Genomic DNA, 14952 nt, shown 5'->3' on the forward strand with positions numbered 1-14952 from the left:
TTCTTTATTAGTCATAACAAGTTACTAAATCTTGTCATTACTATTCTCTCCATCCCTCTACAACACTTCTTCAGTCCTTCCATTTCTTTTTACTCCCACATTCTCTACTCTGAATTCTTATCATGTCTTTCCTAGATTTTAGGACAGCTTTCTAACTGCTCCCCCTGCCTCTAGTCTTTCTCTTCTCTAATCATTCCTTTATACAACAGCCCAAGTAGTAGTGAGCTGTAGAAAAAGAAAGATTAGATTAAGAAGACTCTTTACCTTAAAGTTATCCCAGAGCTGAAGACTTGGGCAGGTGCCAGATGCTATGTTTTATTCACTACTCAGAGAATGAGGGGATTCCAAGAAAAGGTCGACTCTTGCCCTGACTTTCCCTTTTGCTTTCTATTAACATACTCCAAATATAGTCTATTACATCTTTACCCAAACATTTCCATAACTTGAATTTTGCCTCAGTCATGAAGAGGACCCACTAAGCAAAAGATGAATATCAATGTAAATTTATGTGATTCTGCACATTTTGTGGACTAGACATTTTCTGTGATCCTCACAACCTCTCAAACTTCTTCAAAAATAGTTATCATGTGAAAGAAATAAAGCAATTTTAGCTGTATCCTTGATCTGAGATCCCAAGAATGTAACAAGGCAAAAAGCTGATGTACTAACAGAAGGCAAGGCTAATCCTTAACCCATGATAACCTAATGCAGCATCTACCCACCCTCACAATTCACCATTCTCTCCCTGTAGAAGCTGACCCTCATGCAAGCATCAAAGCCCAACTCTACATCTTCAAATCCTCCTTCTCCCAATGCCTTGGAGATCTAAAATCCAAATGGGATCAATTTGCTTAAACTAAAACAGCAGTATGGGGAAACACTCTGCACCCAGCAGCTCCCTAGGCCAATGAGCAATCTGTACAGCACAGCAAGCCCCACCACAGAGACCCCATCCCCAGCATAAACCACTAGAGGGTCCAGGACCCCAGAGTTGATCAATAGTTAAGCCTTGTCCTGGACCTAGCTCTGTCCCTGAAATCTACCAGCAGAGAGACTTTATAGCAATGCAACAAAAGGACTGTACCCCTGGGGCAGATCAGCAACAAAATCCCTCTTCCGTTGCCAGTTACCAGAATGACTCTGTTGCAATAGCAATCCACTTTTGGGGCAGATCAACAGGGAAGCTCCAGACCCAAGTACAAACCAGATGGGTAAACTATTTTCCAGTAAAAAACAAAGTCTTGAAACACAGTGAAAGTCAGCAGTAAGACTCTGAGCTCCAGCACAAAAATTCCTAGTGCAGGACCAGAGCCTTGACATTTAAATAAAACACTGTCATGAATCCCCTTCCCCCGCAAAACAAAAACAACATTACTATAAAAAGTTACTATAGTGCCAGGAAGAATCAAGGTATAAATTTAGAAGAAGACAATAGTGTTAAAATGGCTACATGTGAAGCCTCAAAGAAAAAATGTAATTTGGTATCATGTCTGAAAAGAATTTGGGGAAGAGCTTTAAAAGAATTTAAAAAAAGCAAATTAGAGAAGTAGAAGAAAAATTGGGAAAAGAGAATAATGCAAGTGAATCATGAAAAAAAGTCAATAGCAGGGGGAAACATATACAAAAATTTACCAAGGAAAATTGAATTGGCCAAATAGAAAATCTGTACTATGGAAATATGTACAATGGAAAAAAAAGTACTAAAACTCACTAAAGAAAATAATTTCTTAAAAATCTGAGAAAAATGGAGGCTAAAGACTTTGAGACATCAACATATAATGAAATAAAATAAAGAATATAAAAAAATCTGGAATTTCTCATTGGAAAAAATAATTAAATTAAAAATAGATCCAGGTGAGATAGTATAATAATTACTGAACTACCTGAAAATCATGAATAACAAAAGCTCAGATAACATTTTTCAAGAAATTTTCAAATAAAATTATCTTAATATATCACAAACAGAAAGCAAAATATAAATTGAAAAAATCCATCAGACATCACCTGAAAGAGATCCCATAATGACAATTCCCAGAAACATTACAGACTAATTCCAGAGCTCACCCATAAAGGGAAAAGTACTAAAGGGAACTCAAAAGGAACAATATTTTGAAGCTACAGTCAGGATTACACAGAATTTGGCAGCCTCCACATTAAAGAACTTGGAGACAGAATATAATATACCAAATAGCAAAAGGATTCCAACCAAGATTGACTTACCCAGAAAAAATTGAAATTAATTTTTCAGGAGGGTAAAACTATATTTAACAAAATAGATGACTTTCAAACATGCCTAATTAAAACATTAATGCTGATCTAAAAAATTGACCTCTAAATACAAGACTCAAGGGAAACTTAAAAAGATAAAAAAGAAACAAAAAAGAGAAAGTATAAGAAATTCAATAAGATTAAACATATTTTTGCATAGCAAGAATATTTGTAACATTCATTACCATAACAGCAATTAAAATAAGTATGTGCATGCATATATTTGGTAAGCAATAGAATAGATTAGAAGAAGACAATAGTGTTAAAATGGCTACATGTGAAGCCTCAAAGAAAAAATGTAATTTGGTATCATGTCTGAAAAGAATTTGGGGAAGAGCTTATGCTAAATGACCATAATAATCTGGTATATAAAAAATTCAAACATTTAAGTTTTTGGAACAAAAACTCATTATTTGACAAAAACTTCTGGGAAAACTGGAAAACGGTATGGCAGAAACTAGAAACAATGCAATGTCTCACACAATATACCAAGATAAGGTCAAAATGGGTACATGATTTATACATAAATGGCGATACCATTGGTAAACTTAAGAGAGCATGAAATAGTTTATCTGTCAGATTTATGGGCGAGGGGAAAAATTAAGATCAAAGAATATAGAGAGAACATTACAAAATGTAAAATAGGTAATTTTCATTATATAAAACGTAAAAGTTTTTTGTACAAAAAAAAAGCAATGCAACCACAATTATAAGGAAAGCAGAAGACTTGAAAGGTTTTTTTTCAGCAAGTATCTCTGATAAATAAGATATAGATAAGTGAGTCAAATTTATAAAAATATGTCATTCTTCAATTGATAAATGACTAAAGAATATGAAGACAGTTTTCACAGAAAGAAATCAAAGCTACATCTAGTCATGTGAAAAAATGTTTTAAATCATACTGATAAAAGAAATGAAAATTAAAACAACTCTGAGATGCCATCTCACACCTATCAGACTGGCTAATCGAACAAAAAATGAAAACTTTGTATGTTGGAGAGAATGTGGGAAAACTGGGCCACTGATGCAGTGTTGATGGAGTTGTGAAACAATCTAACCATTTAGGCAAATAATTAAGAACTATGCCCAAGGGCTATAAAAATGCAAAAATCCTTTGATACAACAATTCCACAGCTAGGTCTATTGACCCAAAGACATCCAAAAAGGGGAAAAAGGACCTTTTTGGATAAAAATATTTATAACAGCTCTTTTTGTGGTGGCTAAGAATTGGAAATGAAAGAGATATCGATTAATTGGAGAATGACTAAATAAACTGTGACATACATTTGTAATGGAAAACTATCATGTGATAAGAAATGAGAAGCATGGCCTTACATGAACTGATACTGAATGAAGTGAACAGAGCCAGAACATTGTATAAAGTAAAGCAATATTATTTGATGAAAAACTGTGAATGACTCAGATCTTCTCAAGGACTAATGATGAAACATACTATCTATCTCCAGAGAAAGAACTGATAATTGAATGAATACAGATTGAAAAATGCTATTTTTGTTACTTTCATTTTTTCTTTCACTTGAACTTCTTAAACAAAATGACTAATATAGAAATGTTGCATGTGCATAAGTATATTGGATTGCTTACCATCTCAGAGAAGGGGGAAAAGGAGGGAAAGAATATGGGACTTAAAACTTCAAATAAAGAATAATAAAAAGCAAAAAAGTAGGGAGGAGAATAAGGAAAACTATTACCATTATCCAAGATATCAGGAGGAAGAAAAATCATTCAAAGACCATGAGCCTAAATAGATAACCAAAAGGAAAATAATACTAATAGAAAGAAATATGATTTCCATCAAATAAAAGAGTTCAGGCATTTATGAATAGTATTTATTCATAGTAGTAATATTTATTAGTCAAAGGAAGATGAATAAAGATTTGATAAGGCAAAGAATCTTAGGGATTCTGAAGAGTATGAAACTATAGAAAGATGATCATCTAAGATGAATAAGAATTGCAAGAACAGAACTTGTGGCCTACAAAGCAGAAATAATTATAAGCATGGAAAAACTTGAATACATGTAGCAAGTATTATTAAAGAAACAAAAGAAATAATACTATTAGAAAGACAAAAACAAGGAAGTGAACAGTCTGGGAGAAACACAAAGCAATGATGGTAAAAAAAAGGCATGTTCTTCACATAAAACATATATATCTTGAAGATAGGATAGGTAGAGACAACTTAAGAATTAAAGGGCTCTTTAGAGAATACAAGCACAAAAGTCTGAACACTTTAATGCAAGAAATGATACAGGAAAATTGTTTAGAACTTCTGAATAGAGAGAACAATGTGCTAATCAAAAGAATCCATGGATTGCCTCCAGAAACAAACAAGCAAATCTATGCTGCAAAATCCAAGACATACTAGTGTTTAAATTTAACAAGCCCCATGACAAACAACAAACTCTGCAAGTGACCAGGAGAAAAATCTTTAAATATAAAGGAAAGGAAATCCAAATAACAAGACTATTCAATATCCACCAGAAACCGAAGAATGAAATAATGTGTTCCAAAGGGTAAAGAATTTCAAGATGTAGTCCAAGGTGACCTACCCTACAAAGATGAGTCTAAATATAAATGAAAAAAGATAATGCTCAATAAAAAAGAGACATTTGAAGTGTTCCAAGGAAGAAAAACAAACCCGAAGAAATTATTTGCTTCTTAAACACCTCAGACAATAGAAATACAAGAAAAGTAAGTAAACACAGCAACTAAAGATAACAACAAAAAAAAGAACATTGAGAAATTTCTTTTTAAATGCTGGCAAGGAGATAAAGATGAAATCAGAAGTTAAGTTGAAATGATCATGGTTCATGAAGCAGGCCAGAAACATAGTGGACTAAACTTCACAACACCTTATCTACATGTGAATCAGTTTTTAGTAAAACTAAATTATGGGATGAAAAAGTTCATAAAAAAGGAGGAAGGAAGAAGAACATAAATGAGAGTATTTTACATATTTTAATCAAATTAAAAACTAATAATGAAAAAACAATAACTCCTGTAGTCTCTCAGGAAGAAAAGAGCCCTTAGAAGAATGGGTGAGGAGACAAAGGAAGGAATTGAAAAAAGAATTTAAAAAGGGAGAGGGAAATTTTGCTTCATTGATGGGGGATGGTACTACTGATGAATATTCCTATGGGAGAAGAGATTTATTTTATAAAGGGAGATGGGGACTCTATAACTGGTATGTTCTTCTGGGTGCTTAAATAGATCATTCACCATGCCTTCTGGGAAAAGAAATTAGATTTCCTGGGGGGGGGGGGCAACTGACATGCAAAAGAGTAGAGGGACATGGACTCAGATTTTAAGGCAAATGAGAAAAAATACTTTGGGGAGTGTAAAGGTCAACAATGGACTGCTCAATCAAGGTTATAGGAAAATTCTTACTATCATGCAATATCCTTTCTATCATCTATTGGAATCGACATTTCTAAGAATGGGTCACAGGAGAGAAAAAGGGGGCCAGGGAACAAGATCTAAAAGACATTAATATAGAAATTATTTGGAAGAAGGAATCCCTAATCCCATTAGAAACTAATTCTATGAGGCATAAAGAGACTAAAGTAGGACTAAATAATTATTAAGATCTTAAACCAAAGAATAGAAATTTAGAAAAGACAGAAAGGGAAGATTAATGAAGAAAATGAGGGGAAAATATTTTTTAAAGAAAAAGAAGCAAAAATTGGCTTAAAAATAATGAACAAAACAATTTGAAGAGGAAAAGAAAAAGAGGGATTTTATTGCTTAACTGACAGAAAAAATGTAAAAAATTAAATGATTAAGTAAAAGCAAGCAAGAAAAAAAATTATTGAAATGGGAGAGGGGATTTGAGGAAGAAAGGAAAAGTGCTAGTGGAAATAGGGTTCCCTTAAAATAGATTAGGCCAAAATAACTAAAGAAAGATAATATTGTTTTTAAAGAGGAAGAAAGCAAAAAAAAATGCTATTTTTTTGATGGGGGGGAACAATATTACATATAAATGGAGGAAACAATAAACCTAACTTCCGTAACATTGAATGTGATTGAATAAAAAAAAATGACAGATTGGATAAAAAATAAAAACAAAGCCTTACAATCAATTGCCTACAAGAAATACAATTAAAATACAAAGTAATGCAGAGAACAAAAATGAAGGTCTGGGGGAAAATTACTGTGCATCAAGTAAATCTAAAAAATACAATAGTTTTAATCATGATATCAGACAGAGCAAAAATAAACACTCAAAACATAAAAAGGGACTCCCTCTCCCTTTTTAAAATTCTTTTTTCAATCCCTCCCTTTGTTTCCTCACCCATTCTTCTATTATGATAAAAACCAATATCACTATTAGCATTTTATTATAGTTGTTGAGTCATTTCAATTGTGTCTCACTCCTCATGACCTCATCTGGGGTCTTAGCAAAGATACTGCAATGGTTTGTCATTCCTTCTTTTTTTTTTAATTATAATATCTCCTCACTCACAATTGCATATTAAAACTTTTCTTAAACATTTGTGTATGGGTGTGTATTGTTGTTGTTGCTTTAGTATTGAATTCCAAATTTGATCCCTCTTTCCCTCCTTTTCTTTTCTTATTCCTGAGATGATAAATAATCTGATATAAGTTATACATGTGCAATCATGTAAAACATTTCCATATTATTCATTTTGTACAAGCACACAAGAAATAGAATAAAAGAAAGTGAGAAACAGCATGTTTCAGTCTGTATTCAGCCAAAATCAGGTTTTTCTCTGGAGGTAGATAGTATGTTTCATCATGAATTCTTTGAGATTGTCTTGAATCATTATATTGCTGAAAATAGAAAGAATAGCTAAATCATATTGATTTTACTGTGTAAATCTTTCTCCTGGTTCTGCTCATTTCACTTTGCATCATCTTATGTAAACCTTTGAAGTTTACATCCTGAAGGGGGTGTGAAACTGTGTTCCCTTTAAAATTATCCTCTGAAACTGTTCCCTTTTGATGTGTAAAATTCACACACTGAAACTCTGTTCATGAAGAACCTTTGATTCTTCACCCCCAGACTCCAGAGAGTCTATGAGAGCATATTTTCCTGGCTGTCCCTTTCTAAGGCAAATCACCCCCATTGATAGCCTGATAGCCAGATCCCCATTTAAATTCTTTTGGGAGACATAGGCCAGATATTGATAAGCATCTAGGCCTGGGGACTTTGGCTTTCTTTTCAACCTGAAACTCGAGCCTCAAGATTCCTTTTTAAAAGGGCGATTTCTAAACTCATTCTTTGCAGAAGCTCCAAAGCAGCTTACTCTGCCTCTTTGGAATAGTGACCAGGACCCTGCCCACTGAAAAGACATTCTCTTCTCAATGCTAGCCTCCATTTCCCTAATAGAATTTTGCCACTAAGGAAGTCAGTCTCTTAGCAAAACTGTCTTCCTATCCAACAATAAATTTCCATTTTTGCCATTAATATTTCAGGATTCATGAATTCTTTCACGAAGAACCTGTGTTGACCAAAAAGGGATTTCCACAATTCTCTGCACTATCACTAACCTCATTAACCCTATTCATTATGTTCTTCATCGTTTTACAGAAAGAGAACTGAGATAGAGAACCTTGTCCAGGGTCACAGATATAATAAGTATCTGAAGCAGAAATCGAACTTAGATCCATGTGACCACAGGTCCACTCTATGTATTATAAACTAGCTAGTCATATTAAATTGATAAGCAAAAAAATTAATACCTGAACTACAAGAAAACATAGACAGTAAAACAATACTGATAGGAAATTTCAATTTCCCTCTCTTGGTTTTAGATAAGTTTAATAGAAAAATAAACAAAGTAAAAAAGGGAAGTAAACAAAATGCTGGAAGAACTAGAACTAAAAGACTTTTGATACCTTCTAAATGGGATGACTAAAGAATGTTTATTTCTATCACAAAAAAAGACAATAATGCAATGAAAATAGTAATCAGTTTAGGGACCACAAACAAAAGACATGAACACAGATGATTGAGCTATTGATGAAATACTAAATAATAAGTGGAACAAATATTACATCATAAAAACAATAATTATTTGAAAGAAAATGATAACAAAGAAACAAACATTCTAAAATCTCTGAGAGGCAACTAATGCACTCCTAAGGGGAAAAATCAAATCCTTACTAATATATTTTTAAAAAATTGAATAGAAGAAGATTAACAAATTGAATGTGCATTTTAAAGATTAGAAAACCAACAAATAAACAAACATAAAATAAGCATAAAATGAGATATTAACATTTCACTCCACTTTTCACCTACAACTCTGCTTGCTTTCATTTCTAGGCTCCTACCTTTCAAGGATAAAGTGATCATTTTTAATCTCACCATCATGCAGATAACTCAAGCTTTTAGATACACCTTCCTACCTCCTTTAGCTTTCTCCATTGTTTTCCTTCTCTTGGGAACTAGAAGTTGAAGTACTATTTCCATATTTTTTATAGCGGGCAGAAATGGAACTTCCATCTCAAAGCACATTACTTCTGAATTTCTGTCTAGTTTCAAATTAACTTTCCAGCTTTCATTTTTATTTATTAGATTGTAAGCTTCTTGAAAGCAGAAAATGTCTCTTTTTCTTAGTTGTATTCTGAGGATTTAGCCATCATGTCTGATATATATTAAGTGCTTAAAATATTTATTGAATTGAATTAAAGAATAGATAAACTAGAAATAACAACAAAAAGCCCTTTAAAATTGATAAAGCTTTAACTAGTTTAATTAAAAAGAGGTCCAAAAATCAAACCACAAATTAGCCAATGGGCAAGATGAAATCTTAACAGGTTAGAAGAAATGAAAAGAATTATCATAATCTATTATATGATGTAATATGCTGACTAAATAGACAAATCAAAAGATATAGAGGAAAAACTTTAAAAATGTAAAATATCCACATAGACAAAAGAGCAATTGGAAATCTTAATTCAATTTAAAAGGAAAAAGAATTATCTATAAAGGAATCACCAAAGAAAAACTCCTAGTTCTAATAAATTCATGGGAGAGTTTTATAAACATTTTTAAAGAACTATTACTCTCCATACTACACAAAATATTCTCAAAAATAAGAAACAAAGCACCCTATTAGATTCCTTTTATGAGACAAATAGTGCTCTAATTCCTATCTCAGAGAAAGATAAAACACAGAAAGCTATAGAGCAACATCATTAGTAAATGTTGGTCCAAAAATTTTGTATAAAATTCTATCAGGCAATAGTAATTTATCTAACAAATCATAAATTATGACCAAGTTGGCTTTATACCAGGGTTATAAGATGATTTAACATTATCAACATAATCATGTTTTTAAAAAATATGATTTGATATGTTTTAATATTTAATAATTTAATAGATGCCTCCAAAAGCTTTTGACAAAGCAAAACACTAATTTGTGCTAAAAACCCTGAAAAGGATAAGGCATAGAGAAGATTTTTTTTTAACATCATAAAAGTAGCTATCTAAAGCACAAGCAAGTATCATATGCAATAGGGATGTACCAGTGTCTTTTCCCAATAAAAATGGTAATAAAGCATAGCTGTCCACTCTAACTTGATGGAATTCTGATAAGGCTAACACTAGCAATAAAATGAAAGAAATTAAAAGCATAAAAATAGAAAAAGAGGAAGTAAGACTATTACTTTTTGCTAATGACAAGGTGATTTATTGGCAAAACCTAGAGAATCAGTGAAGTTACTAATTGAGGTAACTAAAGTTTTAGTAATATTGCAGACTATAAAATAAACTCACAAAATTAACTGTATTTCCATATAATAATAACAAAATCCAAGAGACAATAATAGAAAGGAAAATCCCATTCCAAATAACTACAAAATATATAAAGTATCTGGAGACCAATCTAACAAAGCCTACAAAAGACTTGTACAGATTCAATTACAAAGTGATACTTTAGAAAATAAAGAGCAGCTTAAATGGAGCAATATTCAATGTTCATTATTGGACTATTCCAATATAAAAGAAATGATAAAACTACCAAAATTAATCTATACTTTTAAATCAAATCATTATAGGCATACTTGATAGAATTTGATAAAATCCTAGTTAATTTGGGGAAAAAATCAACAAAAGATCTAAAATGTCAAAGGAAATGATGAAAAGAGGAAAGAAGAAGGGAGGATGGCACTTCTGGATCTTAAACCAGATTAAACAAACTATTATAAAGCAATATTCATTAAAACTTCGCATTTGTCAAAAAACCTAATGAGATAAAACAATGAAACATGTTAGACATGGGAGAATCAGGAATAATGAAATTCAATAACTTGATAATCAGTGTCTAATAAAACAGAAACCATAAATTACATAGGAAATGACTTCCTATTGGATAAAAACTGCTTGGAAAGTTAGAAAGTAGCCTGGTACAAATTAGGTTTAGTCCAACACCTTACACCATATTCCACAATCATTCTAAATAGATAAGTGTTTTTCATATTGAAGATCATAGAATAAAAAGATAGAGAAACAGACCACATATCTTTTACACCTGTGATTAGTGTTAAGGACCATACCTAAGTGCACTGTAAGGAGCAGATCAATTCTCTGAGAGCCTCCACAGCTGTGAACAACTGAAGGAGTTGCAAAGCAGCCTTTACTGACACAGGTGTAGCTTGTAGACTGGGAAAATAAATTGGAGGCAGAGGGAATAAGAGAAAGATCAGACAACGCAAGAGCCTCTCAGGGGGGAGGTCAGTCTCCTTGAATCACCATCATCCTCTCATAAGAAGAGAAAAAAAGGTTTACCAGAGATAAAGCAAAGTTACATATTGTTTCCCAACAGATTAGGAAATATATTCTTAGCTAAACAAAGAATTGAAGCAATTATAAAAGATAAAATAGATAAATTTAATCATATGAAACTGAAAAAAACTTCTGCACAGATAGAATTTTCATAACTAGGGTTTCAGAGCAACCATGTATGATGATATTCTAAATTTTTGATTTAATATATATCTAGATTTAATATATATCTACAAATAAAGAATTCTCTGAAGTGGTCACATTATTTGAATTCATGCTGTGTATTTACATTAGTTTGGAATTAATTATCATATTTTATATAATCATAACTTCAAATATTACGAATTTAAGTATATTCAATTTATTTCATAAATTTCATTATTCAAACCAGTGAGCACTTAACTGTAAACTCTTTAAAGTAGCTGAGAAAAGAACAATGTGGATGTGAGATGTAATTATATTGCTCCAACTCCAAATGAGCTAATTATTAAATGGATATTACAGATGGATAAAGAGGAAAGCAAGATCATTCTTCTTGCATTACCTTTCAACTTTACTATCATCAATCTGTCTCACATGCTTCTCTTTCCTTAAAGCTCCCTCCACCTGTAGAAAATCATACTATTTAAAGGTTCCAGGGAACCAATGTTGCCTAGAGTGCTTCTAATTATAAGGAATCTAAATTCACCATGCCGTAGAGGGAATGGATGTCCCAGTTACTATTACAGCCCTATCCCTAGGAGACATAGAGGATCATGGTCTTTGAGAAGGAAGGGATTTTAGAGATTATCTAGTTCAAATTCCTCATTTGGCAGTTGAGGTAACTAGGGTTGAAGAAGATAAAATGATTTGTCCCATGTCACACAGGTAGCAAGTATCATATTTCCAAATATTGTATTGGTTTTGAAACTTGATCCTTGAATTCCAGAGCCAGTGATTTTTCCACTATTCTACATTGTTATACCATGGATTACTAGGTTCTGCATCTGACAAAGTGAAGCAAAGTATTTTTGCGTAATGAGAAAGAGTTGTACCACATAACCTACTGATGTACCTTCTAGCCATAAATCTATAATCCTGATATCTGTGATCTTATCAGAATGAAATTATTTACACATATGGTAGCCCCTCCATTGTCTTCCCATCGTGAGAGGTTTTTATTCACTCTCATAGATAATTCATCCAGAGAGGATTTGTATTTTTTCCTATAATATCTCATAAGTATCAATGTAACCAATGTGCCATCCATCTGTTGTGTTTCAATCTCAATTTATGAATAGCAGGTTTATTTTTCATTCATGCATTTCTCAATAGTATTTTTATAGCACTTTTCATGGAGAAGCCAGCATTGATAATATGCTAAAGCATTCCTATACATAATATCTCTCCACTCCCTTTGGGTTACTTGCATATTTTATTCTTCTGGAATTGTGGTATGCTATGATATCCAACTGCACATTCTCATCAGAAGAAGCTAGAGATGGGTATTTGTATTAGGGAGCAGCTTAGTATCATTGAAGTTATTACACAATTTCCCACATGTGATCCAGTCTGATGTCTTCCTACTCAATTCTTGACCCAGCTCATTTTCCATTTGTATTGCCAACTTATGACATGCTAATTCTATTATGATGTATATAATAGTCTGGGCAATATAAACTGGTTATCCACTTTGTATTTCCACTGTAGATGGTTAAACTATTCTTTTTGTAATAACAATAGGTTTCTTTGAAAAAACTTTGTAGTATTTCAGGAATCATTTCAATCACTCTAATGCTACTTGCAAATAGAAGCTTTTGGTGAACTTTGCTGTCAGTGGTAATTTTTTGTTTGGCATCTACAAAGTATATTATTTCTGATGATGGTGTGAAGCACATATCCCACTGATTATGCTACAGTTACTCAATGAATGATTGAATAAAGCTTCATTTAACATCTGTCATAAAAGTCTTTTGTTACATTAATATCTCAATGGTAAATCCTACTTAAGCTAAGCCTCTTAAGTGATACTTGTATCTTAAGACATGTACATAAATATAAAATATACACCTGAGCTATCTAATAGTGTATTTTCTTTGAACCAGCAGGTTTCTGTAATATTTACTCCTTTGCTGCTTTAAGATAGTAAAGAGTGATCTGCTGTAGAAAATCATCTCTAACAATCTATTTGCCTTCTCATATTTCATAAAGAATACTTTCAATAAACTCATCAACTAGTCTTCTAAAGACACTGTCATACGGGTAAGTAGTTGCTGATGACTTTGTGTTCTTGTTTAGGGAGAAAAGGAAAGAATGATTGAAAATACCAAAATCGGTCACTTCTATCCTTTTAACAGACAGAGATACAGAGAGATAAATACACACATCTGTACACATATATCATATGCACATATACATACATATATATGTGTATATATTTATTATTTTAGAGATGTCTGGAAAATAAATCTCTCAATGCCCTTATAAATATAGTATCTCCAGTATTGATTTGTTTTGCATATATTTGATCATTTTCAGATGATATTTTCCACATCTACTCTTTTTAAATGTCCTTGCCACTTCTATTCAGGTTTGGTAGCAGCAAAGTCCAAATGTAGTCACCCTGCTCTAGGCTCCATGAGAATAAATCACTGTAGAAGAACCAGCAGATCTGTTCCATTTTTATTCTGTTTGCTCTTTTTCTTCTGGTTTTATCCACTGATGTTCTTGGGGGTGATATGGATTAACTTGGTTTTATACCAAACTGTCTGCAGGTTCATTTCCTTCAACATTGCTTTTTAGTGTTTTGTGAGATTATTCTACTAATTTAGCACTGCCAGCTAAGAATTAGTTACATATTGATCTTGTCAATGGTAATTAATGAAAGCCACAAATTATTAAATGTGTTTGCACAAATTGATTTTTAGAGGTGCAATAATTAGATTTAATGCCTGCCACAATGTATATTTATGTATTTAATTATCAGCTTCATTATGAATTTTAATAAACTTGTCATTCTATTGGCAAAATTTTTTCTCTTCTTTGTGAATGGATTGTATTTATCAGGGCCTGGGTATTAACTTTCCAGAGTGAGAGCACTGAATTTTCTAGACTGTTTCCCTTTGTTCTCACCATCCTCTGCTCTCTTTCATTGCTAGTAAACTAGCTTAATAGATAGAAACTTCATTCAACACATCTGCCCATATTATGCAGAAGGTCACATAATAGTAAGAGTCTAGATCTAGGAAACAAAGATATTTGAGTTATGATTCCAGCTCTGCTACAACTAGTTGAGTGTCCTTGGGCAAGTCAATTAATTTCTTTTTGGCTCAGTTTTCTTATATATACAATTGGAGAGTTTCAAAAGCAGAAATTCTGGTCCTAAACTCCATCATTTTATGGATCTTAGAAGCTGATTATCTATAACTGATTAAGAAGGAAGGAGTGAATAATTTTTTATGAAGCCTTTAGCTGTCTCAAACCAAGGCATTTCAGGACATGGTGGAGTATACCTATAATCTATACTACTTGGAGGCTGAGGTTGATGGAATGTGTGAGCTCTGGCATTCTGAGTTTTAGGGTGCTGTCTATTGTTGGGAATTACATGAAGTTCAGCACCATTATTTATGGGTGAGCCATGATGATTGGGAGGGGAGGGTCAGAAAGGATCAGGTCAGAGGTATGGATCAATAGCAGAATTAGGTCCATCAGTGACAGCAGCACTTCTGGCTTGGGAGAAATAGAAAATCCAGTGTTAAAGAAACCAAAAGCAGTCAAAACAAAGCAAAGATCCGAGTATCATAATAGTTTCTTCACCCCTAGCGCACATGCGCACACCTCCTCTTGTGCTTTGGATATGGCTGCCTAGAACTAGGAATTACTACAGCAGCACTCACTTGCAATTTTGTGCCAGGGCCGCTGGGAAATTGC

This window comes from Antechinus flavipes, chromosome 2 (genome assembly GCF_016432865.1).
Source record: "Antechinus flavipes isolate AdamAnt ecotype Samford, QLD, Australia chromosome 2, AdamAnt_v2, whole genome shotgun sequence".
NCBI lineage: Eukaryota > Metazoa > Chordata > Mammalia > Dasyuromorphia > Dasyuridae > Antechinus > Antechinus flavipes.